The sequence below is a fragment of the Spinacia oleracea genome, chromosome 2 (genome assembly GCF_020520425.1).
Source record: "Spinacia oleracea cultivar Varoflay chromosome 2, BTI_SOV_V1, whole genome shotgun sequence".
NCBI lineage: Eukaryota > Viridiplantae > Streptophyta > Magnoliopsida > Caryophyllales > Amaranthaceae > Spinacia > Spinacia oleracea.
Window position 1 is genome coordinate 21,604,086 of NC_079488.1, and position 17,601 is coordinate 21,621,686.

The 17,601-nt window shown below is 35.3% G+C and overlaps 1 long non-coding RNA gene across 3 annotated transcripts; it reads left to right on the forward strand.

Moving 5' to 3' along the window:
- The first annotated feature begins 11,958 nt into the window (after positions 1-11,958).
- Positions 11,959-14,244, forward strand: LOC110780126 (uncharacterized). 3 transcript variants are annotated; one of them, XR_002531361.2, is made up of 5 exons: positions 11,959-12,713; positions 12,906-13,037; positions 13,127-13,191; positions 13,322-13,376; positions 14,059-14,244. It is a non-coding gene; the product is annotated as an uncharacterized lncRNA (long non-coding RNA). The 3 variants fall into 3 exon arrangements; XR_002531360.2 differs by having other exon boundaries at positions 11,959-13,037; XR_008927534.1 differs by lacking the exon at positions 13,322-13,376 and having other exon boundaries at positions 11,959-13,037.
- Positions 14,245-17,601: the final 3,357 nt, after the last annotated feature.

Sequence of the window (17,601 nt, forward strand, 5' to 3'; positions counted from 1 at the left end):
AAAAGCTAATTAAGAAACATGTTATACCTCTATATGAATGGGTTTACACGACTTAAAACTCGTTTTATTCGGACAATTCCCACCATTGCACTTGTACACTTGGTATGCCCTAGAAAATTAACGAAACACGGGTACTCATGAATATGATTTTGGCTTAGGTTTCTTAAAGACTAATGTAATTTGTAAGCAAAAGAACTTACAAACTCAAGATTCCCCATGCATAATCTGTTCGATGTGGATCTCTAGCAGAATCGAAAATATATACATAACCTCTACGTAGGTCCATCACGTATAAATTCCAATGATTTCTGTATAATTTATAAATGATATAGTAAATATTTAATAACAATAATAATTAATATTATATATGAAACTTATATAACACACTTACTCTTGATTATATGGGATTAAAAACCAATTAGTTAGGTTAGGATTACCCATCTTCACCTTTTCAATTTCAGCTTAGAAATTTTTTTACAAATACATTGTTGGCGCTCCAGGGTCGGCCTTGATTCTAGTGCTTGACATAATCTCGGGACAAATGAACGAAATCCGAGACATTTCAAATGATTTGGCATGATCGTGCAATAAACACCTACAAAATAAACAAGATTACACTATTAAGATCGATAAAGAGAAAAAACTTCAAAGAAATAATAGTTATATTAACAACAATAAAACATTTAATTACAATATGTAGACTTGGATCGCTGAAATGTTTAAGCACGCCCCGCGAAGGAACTCTCCTATATCAGACGCAGTTATGTATGTTTCTTGATCAAAATCCGAGTGCCAAACTGAGGCCTCCAATGGGATGGTAGTATTATCATATATATCATCAGGCGCCGAAGTCATGATAAACTGCAAGTATTTGCATGACGGGCCAAGACCTTGAATTGCATCGTGTACAAGTCCCGCTTTCTTGCTTTTGGTGGTTGATTCTTGAGTTTTACGATCACAACTACCCACGACCTCTAAGTTGGACTTAGGCTTAGAATTCGACTTCTTTGGATGCGAAAATTCCTATAACAATAGTCAATTAGCATTAGTCATGTAATAAGAATCAAATGAGTCCTTAGGTTCTTTAGTTCAAAGTTGGGAGCGAAAATGTCACTTTAGCTCTATATATGACCTATAACAACCCAACGAACCTTAAATGTGCATAAATAGGCTCGAATGAGATTTACAAACTTAAAACTATGCATATTAGTCATGTAATAAGAATCAAATGAGTCCTTAGGTTCTTTAGTTCAAAGTTGGGAGCGAAAATGTCATTTTAGCTCAATATATGACCTATAACGACCCAACGAGCCATAAATGTGCATAAATAGGTTCGAATGAGTTTTAGAAACTTAAAACTATGCATATTAGTCATGTAATAAGAATAAAATGAGTCCTTGGGTTCTTTAGTTCAAAGTTGGGAGCGAAAATGTCATTTTAGCTCTATATATGACCTATAACAACCCAACGAACCTTAAATGTGCATAAATAGGTTCGAATGAGATTTAGAAACTTAAAACTATGCATATTAGTCGTGTAATAAGAATCAAATGAGTCCTTAGGTTTTTTAGTTCAAAGTTGGGAGCGGAAATGTCATTTTAGCTCTATGTATGACCTATAACGACCCAACGAACCTTAAATGTGCATAAATAGGTTCGAATGAGTTTTAGAAACTTAAAACTATGCATATTAGTCATGTAATAAGAATCAAATCAGTCCTTAGGTTCTTTAGTTCAAAGTTGGGAGCGAAAATGTCATTTTAGCTCTATATATGACCTATAACGACCCAAAGAGCCTTAAATGTGCATAAATAGGTTGGAATGAGTTTTAGAAACTTAAAACTATGCATATTAGTCATGTAATAAGAATCAAATGAGTCCTTAGGTTCTTTAGTTCAAAGTTGGGAGCGAAAATGTCATTTTAGCTCAATATATGACCTATAACGACCCAACGAGCCTTAAATGTGCATAAATAGGTTGGAATGAGTTTTAGAAACTTAAAACTATGCATATTAGTCATGTAATAAGAATCAAATGAGTCCTTAGGTTCTTTAGTTCAAAGTTGGGAGCGAAAATGTCATTTTAGCTCTATATATGACCTATAACGACCCAACGAGCCTTAAATGTGCATAAATAGGTTGGAATGAGTTTTAGAAACTTAAAACTATGCATATTAGTCATGTAATAAGAATAAAATGAGTCCTTAGGTTCTTTAGTTCAAAGTTGGGAGCGAAAATGTCATTTTAGCTCAATATATGACCTATAACGACCCAACGAGCCTTAAATGTGCATAAATAGGTTCGAATGAGTTTTAGAAACTTAAAACTATGCATATTAGTCATGTAATAAGAATAAAATGAGTCCTTAGGTTCTTTAGTTCAAAGTTGGGAGCGAAAATGTCATTTTAGCTCAATATATGACCTTTGCTGCTTCATGTGCAGCAATGTACTCCGCTTCAGTTGTAGAATCCGCAATGGTGCTTTGCTTAGCACTTTTCCAGCTTACTGCACCTCCGTTGAGGCAGAAGACAAACCCAGAGTGTGATCTGAAATCATCTTTGTCGGTTTGGAAACTTGCGTCCGTATAGCCTTTAACAATTAATTCATCATCTCCACCATAGACCAGGAAGTCATCTTTGTGCCTTTTCAGGTACTTCAGAATATTCTTGGCAGCAGTCCAATGTGCCTCTCCTGGGTCTGACTGGTATCTGCTCGTAGCACTGAGTGCGTACGCAACATCCGGGCGTGTACATATCATAGCATACATTATTGAACCAATCAATGATGCATACGGAATCCCATTCATTCGTCTACGCTCATCAAGTGTTTTTGGGCACTGAGTCTTGCTTAGAGTTATTCCATGAGACATGGGTAGGTAGCCTCGCTTGGAGTCTGCCATCTTGAACCTATCAAGCACCTTATTGATATAAGTGCTTTGACTAAGTCCAATCATCTTTTTAGATCTATCTCTGTAAATCTTGATGCCCAATATGTACTGTGCTTCTCCTAGATCCTTCATCGAAAAACATTTCCCAAGCCAAATCTTGACAGAGTTCAACATAGGAATGTCATTTCCGATAAGTAATATGTCATCGACATATAATACTAGGAAAGCAATTTTGCTCCCACTGACCTTCTTGTATACACAAGATTCGTCTGCGTTTGTTGATGAAACCAAAGTCACTGGCTGCTTCATCAAAACGTATATTCCAGCTCCTGGATGCCTGCTTCAATCCGTAGATTGATTTCTTTAGTTTGCATACCTTTTTAGCATTCTTTGGATCCTCAAAACTTTCAGGCTGTGTCATAAACACAGTTTCTGTTAAAACGCCGTTTAAGAAAGCGGTTTTGACATCCATCTGCCATATTTCGTAATCGTAATTTGCAGCGATTGCTAACATTATCCGAATAGACTTTAGCATTGCAACTGGTGAAAAGGTTTCATCGTAATCCACACCGTGGACTTGCCTGTAACCTTTTGCAACCAATCTAGCTTTGAAAACTTCAAGTTTCCCATCCTTGTCCTTTTTCAGTTTGAAAACCCATTTGCTTCCTAATGGCTTGGTAGCCATCTGGCAAATCGACCAAATCCCATACTTGGTTTTCTGACATGGAGTCTAATTCAGATTGCATGGCTTCTTGCCATTGCTTGGAGCTAGGGCTCGTCATAGCTTGTTTGTAAGTCGCAGGTTCGTCATAGCTCTCGTTCGTCAAAATACCTAAGTACCTTTCCGGTTGAGATCTATATCTCCGCGATCTACGCGGGGTTACATCTCTAGATTGACCATGATCCTCACCAGATTCTTCTAAAGATCTCTGAGTTTCATCTTGAATGTCATCTTGAGCATTCTCTAGAGTTTGTTGTTCGGCTCGAATTTCTTCGAGGTCTACTTTTCTCCCACTTGTCATTTTGGAAATGTGATCCTTCTCCAAAAAGACACCATCTCGAGCAACAAACACCTTGTTCTCAGATGTATTGTAGAAGTAATACCCCTTTGTTTCCTTTGGATAGCCCACAAGGATGCATTTGTCATATTTTGGATGAAGTTTGTCTGAAATTAATCGTTTGACATATACTTCACATCCCCAAATCTTAAGAAAAGACACTTTTGGAGGCTTTCCAAACCATAACTCATATGGAGTCTTTTCGACAGCTTTAGACGGAGCTCTATTTATAGTGAGTGCAGCTGTATTTAGTGCATGTCCCCAAAATTCTATTGGAAGTTCGGCCTGACCCATCATTGACCTAACCATGTCTAGCAAGGTTCTGTTCCTCCGTTTCGACACACCGTTCCATTGTGGTGTTCCAGGAGGGGTCAATTTTGATAGAATTCCACATTCTTTCAGATGGTCATCAAATGCATAGCTCAGATATTCACCGCCTCTATCAGACCGCAGTGCCTTAATCTTCTTGCCAAATTGATTCTCTACTTCACATCTGAAATTCCTTGAATTTGTCAAAGGATTCAGACTTATGCTTCATTGGGTAGACATAACCATATCTACTGAAGTCATCAGTGAAAGTGATAAAGTAGCTGAAACCACCCCTAGCATTTGTACTCATTGGTCCACATACATCTGTATGGATTAAACCCAATAGTTCAGTTGCGCTTTCTCCAACTTTAGAGAAAGGTTGCTTTGTCATTTTGCCAAGTAAACATGATTCGCACTTACCATAATCCTCTAAGTCAAATGGTTCTAGAATTCCTTCCTTTTGAAGTCTTTCCATGCGTTTCAAGTTAATATGGCCTAATCGACAATGCCACAGATAGGTGAGATCTGAATCATCCTTTTTGGCCTTTTTGGTATTTATGTTATAAACTTGTTTGTCGTGATCTAATAAATATAGTCCATTGACTAATCTAGCAGATCCATAAAACATCTCTTTGAAATAAAACGAACAACTATTGTCTTTTATTAAAAAGGAAAATCCCTTAGCATCTAAGCAGGAAACTGAAATGATGTTTTTAGTAAGACTTGGAACATGGAAACACTCTTCCAGTTCCAAAACTAGCCCAGAGGGCAACGACAAATAATAAGTTCCTACAGCTAATGCAGCAATCCGTGCTCCATTTCCCACTCGTAGGTCGACTTCACCCTTGCTTAACTTTCTACTTCTTCTTAGTCCCTGAGAATTGGAACATAAGTGTGAGCCACAACCTGTATCTAATACCCAAGAAGTTGAATTAACAAGTGTACAGTCTATAACAAAAATACCTGAAGATGGAACGACTGTTCCGTTCTTCTGATCTTCCTTTAGCTTCAAGCAATCTCTCTTCCAATGCCCCTTCTTCTTGCAGTAGAAGCATTCGGATTCAGAAGTGGGTTGACTGACCTTCCTCTTTTCAGACTTGGCGCTAGTTTGCTTAGTTGGGTTGGCCTTGTTGCCACCTTTCTTAGCATTCCTCTTCTTTCCAGATTTCTTGAACTTGCCCTCACGCACCATAAGCACATCTTGCTTATCACTTTTGAGCGTCTTTTCAGCGGTCTTCAGCATACCGTGAAGCTCAGTGAGCGTTTTGTCCAGACTATTCATACTGTAGTTCAGTTTGAACTGATCATACCCGTTATGAAGAGAATGGAGGATGGTGTCTACAGCAATTTCCTGAGAGAATTGCTGATCCAGCCGACTCATATTCTCAATGAGTCCAATCATTTTGAGAACATGTGGACTTACGGGCTCGCCTTTCTTAAGCTTGGTCTCAAGAATTTGCCTATGAGTCTCGAATCTTTCGACTCGAGCCAGATCTTGGAACATGTTCTTCAACTCACTGATAATTGTGAAAGCATTTGAGTTGATGAACGTTTTCTGCAGATCTGCACTCATGGTGGCGAACATTAGACATTTCACATCCTTGTTGGCATCAATCCAACGATTGAGGGCTGCCTGAGTGACCCCTTCGCCTGCGGCTCCGGGCATCGCCTCTTCCAGGACATACTCCTTTTCTTGCTGCATAAGAACTATTTGCAAGTTCCTTTGCCAGTAAAGGAAGTTTTTCCCGCTCAACTTCTCCTTTTCGAGAATTGATCGAATGTTGAATGAATTGTTGTTTGCCATAATTAAAACTACAATTGAAAAGAATAAACAAATAAATAATCATTCACAATTTCTCTTAATAAACTTAAATTCTAGCATGCATGCATAATTCAATGTTCATTAAGCATTTTATTCAAGTTATGTGTTCCGGCAGGTGTGAATAAAATGATTCCAAGATCCTAAAATCCATTGAAGAATTAAGCACGTTATGTATTTAGACTTAATTCTAAAATCTTTTAGGTAAGCAAAAGCCTTTTGCTAATAGTCTAGAAACTATTCTTGGTTGATAGGCACGTCTAAGAACTTATTAGGTAAACCTATCGATTTTGCCACGACATAAAAGGACTCCTTACTTATATCGTTCAGTTTCACCAAAACTAACATGTACTAACAATTATTTGTGTACCTTACCCCTTTAGTATCGATAAGTAACACCTCGCTATGGCGGAAAACTATTACTAAGATCGATGAAGAAAGGATATCCAAGTAAGTGTTATTTTGGCATGGCACCTTTTAACTCAATTTTTTAAGTTTGGAACTTAAAGCTCTTACTATGTTGGTTAGATTTTAAGTGAACTAAAATCCTTAATCATGCAACATAATCAAGCTTTGATCTCATGCATATTTAAGACATATTTAATAAATAACTTAAAACATGCATAAGATAAATGTGATCTAGTATGGCCCGACTTCATCTTGAAGTTTTAACTTCAAAGTCCGTCTTGAAAATCTCCGTGGGAGGCGCCATTTTCTTCAAATAGGATAAGCTATAATTAAACTAATTACAACTATTTGATGGTACGCAGACCATAATTGAATTGAAAAACAATTTTGGTACTTTAGACCAATTACATTCAAATTAATGGTACGCATACCATATTTTCTATCCTATTTGGGCCATACTAGTCACTTCATAACCTGCAAAAAGTACATATACAATATATACCATTCACCCATTCATTATCATGAATGGCCCACATAGCTGGTTAGTAAAACACGTTATGCATCACATAAATATTTGCAGCAATTAATCAAGGGCACCAATAATCTACCAATTATTCAGTCCTTATTAATTCTAATCAAGTTGTTTAACCTTAATTAAGGGATTTGTAGACCTAATCAAGAGTTTATGACTAAAAATGCTCCCACTTAAACCAATAAATTCATATGCTTTACTAATTTTAAACATAAAAATGTATTTCTAGTCTAACCGGAAACATACAAATTTAATTAAAATTTAAAGCTCATATAAATTTATAATCGAATCCATTAATTTAATTTATTTCAGTTGAATTAAACGAATTTAAATTAATTCAAGATTTAACTTTAGTAAAATAATTAGTATAAATAAAATTTATAATAATTATAATATTCAAAATTAAATCCAAGAAAACAATTTAAATTTCGAATTTTAAAATTAATTAAAATCGTTTCCGAACTGAAAATTAAAATTAAAATCAAAACGTACCAATCGTCGCAAGACGAGGCACTTTGGGGTTGCGCCCAAGCCCCATCAAGCTACGAGGCAGCGCACCCCGCTCGATTGATCGTAGCACAAAGCATACACAGCCACACGCCACAGCTGGCCACGCTGCGCGCAGCCTTGTGCTGTGTCGCGTGTTGCTGCGCAGGCCAGCGCGCGCCGAGCGAGGGATCGCTCCCTGCTCGCGCGTTCTGCTTGCTGGCTGGGCGAGCCAGGCGCGCTGTGGCGCGGCAGCATCGCTGCCCACACGCGTCTTGCTCGTCGCTCGTGCCTTGCATCGTCGCCCTCGCCCATCGTATAGCACATACATCACACACGCACAGGCTCCCTTGCCTCGTGCGCGCGCCATGCGCTATGTTGCTCGCTGCATTCGTACCGCACGGGCGACGAGCTCCCTTGCTCGTCGTCGCGTGCCCGCACTATACAACACCCCTTAAGGGTAACACGTAGCTTCCATTGCTTTGTGCATGCAACATTAACGAGCGTTTTCATAAAAATTTAAAATTTTTAATTCAAAATTAATGACAAATTAATAAAAACATATTAATTTCATAATTATAGGGCCAAAAATCGAAAATTTATTAATTAATTTCCGATTAACATGGATTCAAATCTAGGTCATAAAAATTAAAAAGTTAACATAAATTAACAATTTTTATGGTGGATTTTAATCATAGATACCTAATTAAACTATTAATTAATTATGAAAATCAAATTAATTCTAAATTATTCGAATTTCAACAAATTAATCATAATTACAAATTAGGTTGTATAATTAACAAGGCTAGGCATTCAAACTTGTTAAACATATACTGTAGGTCAATCAAAAATTCAAGATTTATCAACAAGAATCGCAAATACTTAATTTAACATCTTAAATTTAAAAACTTTTGCGTTCGAAAAACTAAAACCTCCGAAAAGTCATAGTTAGGCTTCGAATTTGGGAATTCTGGGTTCGGCCGAAAAATAGTCTTTTTGTCAAAAATTTAGAATGCCTTTTACATGCGGAATTGACACAAAAATCACTCGATTTGGATGAGTAACGAAGAAACTGCCGAAAAACTGCGTACATATAATTAAATAAACGCAATTTGCAATTAATTAACAATTATGAAAATTAATCACCCCTTTTAATTCCTTGCAAATTTGTGAAATTTAACCATGTTTAAGCAATTTAGATTATGAAAATAATAAGAGGCTCGTGATACCACTGTTAGGTTATGATTCATATGACAAAACATAAATCATGCGGAAAAACCATAAAGCAAGGAAAGCATATTATTTACACATAATCAGTTAGCATAGTTTAGATGCATACACTTTGTTGCGTGCCCTCCCTAGCTGCGCCCGAACCGAACAAGAACAAGTCTTTAGGACTCCAAGTGTCGTCCCTCCGTAGATAGTCCACAGTACGTCCGGATCCGCCTCAAGATTGACCAACTAGAATCACCCTTAAGGTACTAGGATTTTCGGCTAGGTTAGTGCAAGTGTATGGCTGAATTTTTCTTTCAAAAAACTTACCTTTTGAATACTTCAATTGTATCTCTAAATAATGACCCTAGGCACTTATTTATAGAGGTATGGAAAGGGAACCGGAATCCTACTAGGATACGAATTAATTAAGCTAGAATCCTATTAGAACTCTAATTAATTAATTTATCCTTTTAGGTTTAGGAATTTAATCATATATCAAATCCTAATAGTTTTAGGAATCCTGTATGAACACAAACACACACACGCACGGTAGCCCACGAGGGGCGCCTATGCGCGCGCGGCCTGTGAGCTCGCAGCCCACGCCACGAGGTCCACACGCTGCCGTGGCCTTGGCGCGCGCTGGGCCTGCCTTGCGGTGGGCCTGGGCGCTGCCTTGGCTTGGGGCGTTTGTGGCGCGCTGGCTTGCTGGGCGATGGCCCGGCTTCGTGCTGGGCCTTCGTCCAGCAGGCCTCGTCCGATGCTTATTCGTACGATGCGCTTCGGATTAAATTCCCGGTTCCGGAATTTATTTCCGATACGAACAATATTTAATATTTCCGATTCCGGAATTAATTTCCGTTTCGAACAAATATTTAATATTTCCGTTTCCGGAATTATTTTCCGATTCCGATAATATTTCCGATTCTGACAATATTTCCGTTTCCGGCAATATTTCCGATTCCGGCAATATTTCCATTTCCATCAATATTTTCCGATACGTACCATGTTTCCGTTTCCGGCAACATCTACGACTTGGATAATATTTATATTTCCGATACAATCCATATTTTCGTTTCCGGCAATATCATCGTTTCCGGCGTATTCATTTCTTGCTTGTGACGATCTCAGCTCCCACTAAAACCAAGATCTGTCGATTCCGAATATCCATAGATGGAGTATTTAATGCCATTAAATACTTGATCCGTTTACGTACTATCTGTGTGACCCTACGGGTTCAGTCAAGAGTAAGCTGTGGATTAATATCATTAATTCCACTTGAACTGAAGCGGCCTCTAGCTTGGCATTCAGCTCACTTGATCTCACTAAATTATTAACTTGTTAATTAATACTGAACCGCATTTATTAGAATTAACATTGAATGCATACTTGGACCAAGGGCACTATTTCCTTCAAAATCACTACACCTGAAGTGTAGTATATATATACGGTTCCAACATATTGATGAGATATAGATTTATTTATATGAAAGGGCAAGATAATGCAGTTGATGATATTTTTGAAAAGAAAGAAAACACTAATATATAGTGTATGAAATACCTTTGAAGTGGTATAGATATCTGAACTATAATAGATGGCCCTTGAGAAAAGATGAATGGTACCTATTGAATAAGTATTCAGATATCATTGAGGAATAGCATGCAAAGTATATATTGAAGAATCTTGATGATACCGGTAGATGATGGAACCGAAATATAATGCATATGCGAGAAATGATGGATTGAATTGAGGATCGAAAGCCTATGTCTATTTCGATGTAGACATCATTATAATGATCAAATGATCTCATGGACCTGAAGACCAACAAGTTATGGATTTATAATATCCACATTGTACAATGTTTTGTATTTTGAGTCTTACAATCATTTACATGCGTAGTTAATAGGTAAATGCATCATTCATCATACATTTAGTTTGTTTTGTGTTTTTATCATGGTATGATTTTGATTTGTCTAGTTATAATTTCATATTACATGTTTCTAAACTATTATGATGTCGTATATGAGTATGCATCCAAAGAATGGTAAAACAAATTTGTATCTTTATGGAAATTTATAAGATGAGATTTTGGCTTCATTGGGCTAGTAGTTGCAAAACAAATATGTAATATTGATTTAATAGCATCTTATAAATCATGCAAATAAGAAGAGTTCCCGGAGAACTTATACATGATGTTCTTAACATCTAGCCCTTTAAGTTTTGCATATGAAAATCTCAACATTGATGAGATATTATCAAACTCTTGAAGAGTGTTTTTGAACTGTCATCTCAACTAGTAGTTTGAGTACTTGAGAGTTACGAAATATACATATTAGTTTATTCACGGAAGAATTCTTGTACAAATATGAGTTGATTCATAGTATAAGATAAGAGTATGTAATGTTCTTACATTGAGTTTTATTTTATGGTCCAGAAGAACCATAAATTACATTATTAGTTACATCATACTCCAAGTTAGACGATGATAATGTTATTTATCATGTATTTCCATGAAAGTATGACTAGATAAATTTTATTGATGATTACTAATATTTCTAACCTTCAGAAGAAGTTTATATATGTCCAATATGAAAAGATACATTTTGTAATATTATGTACAAGAAAATATATTATTCATGTATTATTTCAAAAGTTTGGTGATATAAATACTCACCTAGTGCATACAAGTGAAGATTTGAAAATTCAAGTCAAATTATGGAGAATCAACTTTCAAGGAGCTTCATGTTGCTACATTTAAAAGTTATCAACACTATTTAGATTCATTGAACTAGAAGATCTCAATTGATGTATTCATCAGTGGGAGAATATACGCGTTGCACTCTTTTTCCCTTAACCATGGTTTTGTCCCATTGAGTTTTCCTGGTAAGGTTTTTAACGAGGCAACATCCCAAGCATATTATGATGAGTGTTGTACTCTTTTCGTTCCTTAGCTTTTTATCCCACAAGATTTTCCTAGTAAGGTTTTTAACGAGGCATCATTTCACGTAGATTATAGAGCCATTGTATCTTTTAGATAATAGACATTCAAAGAGAAGTGTTATAAATATATTGTATTGTGTATGCTAAGTATACCCTTGACATCCTTATCATATATAATATATGTATGTGTACATATTATATCGATTGAAATAATATCATAATTGTCAGTTTCTCTCTGTCTTTCTCTATTTTCATAACACCCATCTCAAAATCAGATTATGCTTCGTTAATTGGTACACTTTTCCCTTCCTTCTGTTGGGCTTTATAGAAAAAAAGAAGATGTTAGTATTGTCGGTGTTTTTAGCGCAAAACCTACACTTACCCCGGGGTAAGTCTAATGAATATACCATGGTTTCTGATTTGTTGTTTAAATAGCCCCACTGCCATGTCATCCCTAAACTTTCAACCAAAATTTCAAGCCTAATTCAAATTTGAATTTTGAAAATAATAATAATTTAATTTTTTTTTTTTGGTTTCCTGGTGTCGATGGTTCCAAGGGAAGAGGTCAGGAGAGAAATCTTGATTTGGAGAGCCTGAAGGAGAGAAAGCTTGAAGGAGAGAGGAAGGTTGGAGGAGAGAAAATTCGAAAGGAGAAGCCCAAACCACTACCTCGTCAACGAACCCCAACCGCCGCCGCCACTCACGCGATACAAATTGCCCAAAACCACCTCAACAACTCTAACCCTGACACCAACTTCTATCACGCATTACGTATACGCCTTTAAATGGTTGAATTCGTCAATGAAAACTCCATATTTGGAGTTCATATCTGGAGTTTTCATGATCGAATTTCTCCATTTCTCCATAGAATGGGGAAGGGTTGTTCATCGCAGATTTATCCGATATAAATTGGTGGGTTAGTTGTAAATATGGACAGGATTTGGATTAATTCAGACCGATTTGGTGGCGGAACAGGACCAGAAGCAGCCAAATAGAAGGTTTGTTGAGAATGCAGGTGAGGAGCGATTGTATCTGTGAAAGAACAGATTGAAAACCTCAACCAGGTTACTTTTCCTTCTTTTGTGTGTGTACGCCGCCGTGTTAGTTTACTATCAATTTGGTTTGATGGACTGTGTAACAGATGTTATTTTGTTAATTATTTGCTTCAAAGTTGAGAACTACCGGATTTAACTAAATAAATAAAGAAGTAATTTTAATTAATTAATGTCGGAAAACTGTTTAACTGGTGAATATAGAGTCGCCGGAAATGGAAGCACATGCATCAGGATTTCGTCGTGTTCTACTCCTTCGCTTTGCGTCGCCGGTATCTAGGCTGCTTACATTTCCCAAGTCGTTCTTCAAGAACATCTGTAATTCTTCTTCATAAGGTTAGTGTTAAGCTAATATTATCTTGATTGCAACGATTTTTTCATTAATTTGTGAAATATTGAGTTTGGTATGGTGATTGGTTGTGAAGGAAACTCATATTGGGAGGCATGCGAACCCTGGCGATGTTCGGAGATTAGTTAAAGTGCTAGTCAGGTTTTGATTAAGCTCTTTCAAGTGCTTTAACAAGTTTTATGTTTTCATTGAATTGATTGAGTAGATTATTTTCTAGCAGAAAGTTAGGGGTTTGATCTCTCTCCTTTCTCTACTTTTTTTTTCAATGCAGATAAACTAGTAAGTAGTAACCCCTATTCTTCAACATTCTACAACACCTGGTCATGGTACACCCTCTCCCCACCTCTTTTCTCTTTCTCTGCTCTTTCATCAACTAGAAGCATGATACATTTCGAGTTACAAGTTACTCAGAAACTTATCTTTTATGTGATAAAGCAGACCCAATATTAGATTCTAAGTCCTTGACTCCTGTAACACCTTTCACTGGTATTTCTCTAGTCCCTCCTCTCTAATCAATCAGCAGCACGATCCAAGTCTCCACGATAAAATATTATCAGCTATTGCCATTTCTTTGTGATGCAAGAACCCCCTCTAACAAACAACCTGTGGTAACACCAGCGCCACCTAAGGATGACCTTTTTTAGGTGTTGATCCCGGTAGAGGCCCTTCTTTCCTTTCTTATGGTCTCTTATAAGTTACTGGCGTAATTTAGTTTCAAATACCAAACCATAAATCATTAAGAGACTTATTGTTTTCTTCTCTCACAAAAAACCAGGGACAACATTACCTAAGCCTTTACTTAAGATGACAATAAGTTTATTCATTGATTTTGTCTTAGTTGCCAAAAAAAAATGACCTAATCTTGATAAGCATCAGACGTGCAGTTTGATCCTAACTGTTGTGATAGTGGTTCGCCTCACCTCGTTAGTTGGTTTTGGATGGTTGAACATTTGGATTAGTATATCCATTTATATTCTCTTACTAACTTATCTTTATTTTGTTTGATAGGTCTTCGGAAATGTGAAGAAGCTTACACGGAAATACGATTATATTTTAGAAATAAGCTTTGGTACTTAGATATAGTCTTATTGTATAAATATGTGGTTACAGGAAAATTGTACAAATGTGGACGATAGTGTTTGGGGTAAATTATATATTGCTTGAAATTATTTTAGTATAAAACGGAGTACTCCATGTGCATTCGTAATTGAATTCCTATTTATGAAGTACTAGATTAGATCCCGTGCACGCACGGATTTTGATAATATTTTCACAAAATATTTAACTGAATATCTCCCAAACTATTGCATAGTCATAGCATTTTTTACATACAAGTTTAAATTTATTCATCTAATATGCATATTTAAAATACCAATATGGTAATTTGACCAAAATATTGAGTGATATATTTTGCATTATTAATATAGCGATTTGACTAAAGTATTACTAATTTAGAATAATTATTATTACGTCGTATCTATTATTGTCATAATTTATAAAATAAATTTTGTTCCCATACATAGATAGTTTATAAAAAACTGTAGAGAATAAAAATAAAATAAAATAGATACATTTTCTTGGGAAAGTGATTTTTGGCGGGAAAAAATTGCACCAGGAATTGACACGTGTCATTCCTGGTGTCTCTTTTAGTATATAGTAATAAATTATTTTAGTACAATTTCTTTAATTATTTATGGAAATTGTTTGTATTTCTTTTAATAGGAAAAGGTTAAATTAGAATAAAATATTTGAAGAATAAAAGTAAGTATCTCTTATACTCTGTAGTTCGTATCCAATTTCTTTGCATGATCAGATGTGTGATATCCCGAACTAATATGGTTATTTTTCGATCTAACACTGAAGTATATTGGTCTCGAGTTAGAATTTCCTACAAGGACTTTAATCCAGTCTACCCCTCAAATCCTAAACCCATTTTTATTTTTGACATGCATATATTGATTATAATTTGAACGTACATAATTGGATAGATTTTAGATTTTGATTTGGACCTAATGGTTCTTACCTGATTGTACTTGATCTAGATAAATATATTCTAATTTGGATATGTAGACATGATCTGGATAGATCTGTTCTAATCTGGACATGAAGAGGTATTATCTAATGTGTTTAGTTCACCTCATTGATCTGGTCTTATCTTATCTGAAATATGGAGTAAATAATAATGTCCTGAAATAAGGTGAACTAAACATAGCTTAATTAAACCCCTAATGAATAATCCATGATGTTAGAAATTTTAAGAAATTCGTGTAAAGTTATCCTTATCATATATAACCGTCTCAATGACATATTTAGACTTAGTAAATGAACCAATTTTTATTTTCTAATTATTTTGAATTAGTTTAGTAATAATATAATATTTGTTTTAGTATGAAAACATTGGTTTCACTAGTATGTTTTATTTTATCTTTATTTTAAAACAATGAAATTTTATGTGAAAAGTTTTTTTCTATTTTAAAAAAAAATACACAAGCAGAATATAAGGGCAAGGGAGGAATAAATAGATCCATCAATACTATTTGTAGAAAAACAAGCAAAATATAAAGGCATGAGAGGAATTAATAAATTCATCAATAATGAATAAGTCACACATAAATCCTAATGTTTGACACTTTTGAGAATTATGTATAAAGTTTCCCCTCAACTACTTTTTTATGTTTGACATGCACATATTGGTTCTACTTTGGACTTTTATGATCTGGATAGATTGGTTCTGATTTGGACATATTGGCCCTAATCTGGGCGTACATGATCTAGATAAATCGTTCTGGTCTGGATATATTGATTACGATATGGACTTGAAGTAGATAGATAAGTTATAATGTTTACATGATAAAACACATATTCACTGTGATTTGATATGATCTGATTTGATCTAAAATAAGAAATAAGGTACTAAAATAAGATGAAATAAACAAGGTCTAGTTAAACCCCTTAATGAATAAACCATATACGTGTACATGAAAATATGAATTATTTGAAATTGTATAGAACTACGTGTAAAGTTATCCTTATCATATTTAACCATCTCAATGACACATTTAGACCTAGCAACTTAACCAATTTTTATGTTCTAATTATTTTGAATTAATTTAGTAATTGTATAGTATTTGTTTTAGTATGAAAACACTTGTTTCACAAGTATGCTTTAGTATTTTTTTTTATTTTAAAAGAATAAAATTGTATGTGAAATGTGATTTTCTATTTATTTATTTTTTAAAATACACAAGCAAATAAATAAATCTATCATTAATACTTACTACGTATATAAACATCGCGTATTGGTGTTCGAGTTATACACATGTTTCTAAATTTGAGATTTTGGAATATATATATGTTGATAACATAGAATGTCACGTGGTAAAATTGAAGGAGGAGAACGCCACATGACATGGGAGACTTTCTTACGAACGTTTTTTTAATAGATTGTTTGTGTTCGTCCATATTAAATAACTTAAAACTACGTACTCCGCATTAGGCATTTCAGGTTCATAACTCCCCTAAAAACTCTAATCCAGTATATCTCCAACCAATCTATATTGTTTTACAAATGACTTCCGGGCATATTGGTTAAGATTGAGCGCCTGTTACGATAAGTCACAAGTTCGAATTTTTCCTTTCCCATTTATATTTATATTGCAGCTCATTCGAACGGGAGAAAACCCAATTATTTTTTAATTAGTTTAGTATTTTAGGAAAATATATCCAATATAAATTTAATTAATTTTACTATAAACTGATATAATTCGAAAATTTATTTTTATTTTCCTTATTACCTGTATTTTATTTTTATTTTCTTTTCCTATAATAACAAAGTAAAGGATATCCTGACTTAAACTTGAAAGCTGAAATCCATCAAACCAAATTCATTTGTTATTAGATTCTTTTTACTAAAAAAGACACAATATTCGAAATTTTCTTGACTTTTCCGCACATTTACAACACCTCCATTCACCCCTTTTATCTTCCCACCCACAATTCATTAACTTGGTTGATAATTTACAATATCGTCCGATCCAATTCATAATTTGAGTAGAATGTTGCAAAAAAGCAAGATGTTTGGGCTCCCAATTGATTCTCAATTGGGCCACTAAGTCCAAAGCCCAATGGCTCTAAACAAACAGCATCAAACCTACCAATGGCTAGCCAGCCATCCATCAAGGCCCAAGGCCCAAAAGCAATAAATGACCTATGGGCATTTATTATGCAAACACTATAAATAGGCCGCCAAGGCTCACACCTCAAGGTACGTCCAATTTATCGCCTTAAGACTACTCTTCTAGAGAACTTCTCTCTAGAATCCGAGCATCGTTCTTACTTAGGCATCGGAGGGGCTTTCCTCAGAAACACCCCCGAGGCTAGTGACTTTGCTCTTGTGCAGGTGAATTCGGACTCTACTCATTCAAACAAGCAAGATCTTCAACACATACGAAAGGGCCTTCATTCGAAGCCCATTGTTTCCATCTTTACAACACCGGAACAATTTGGCGCCGTCTGTGGGGACGAACACTCCAAAGCCTTTGAAAGACATCA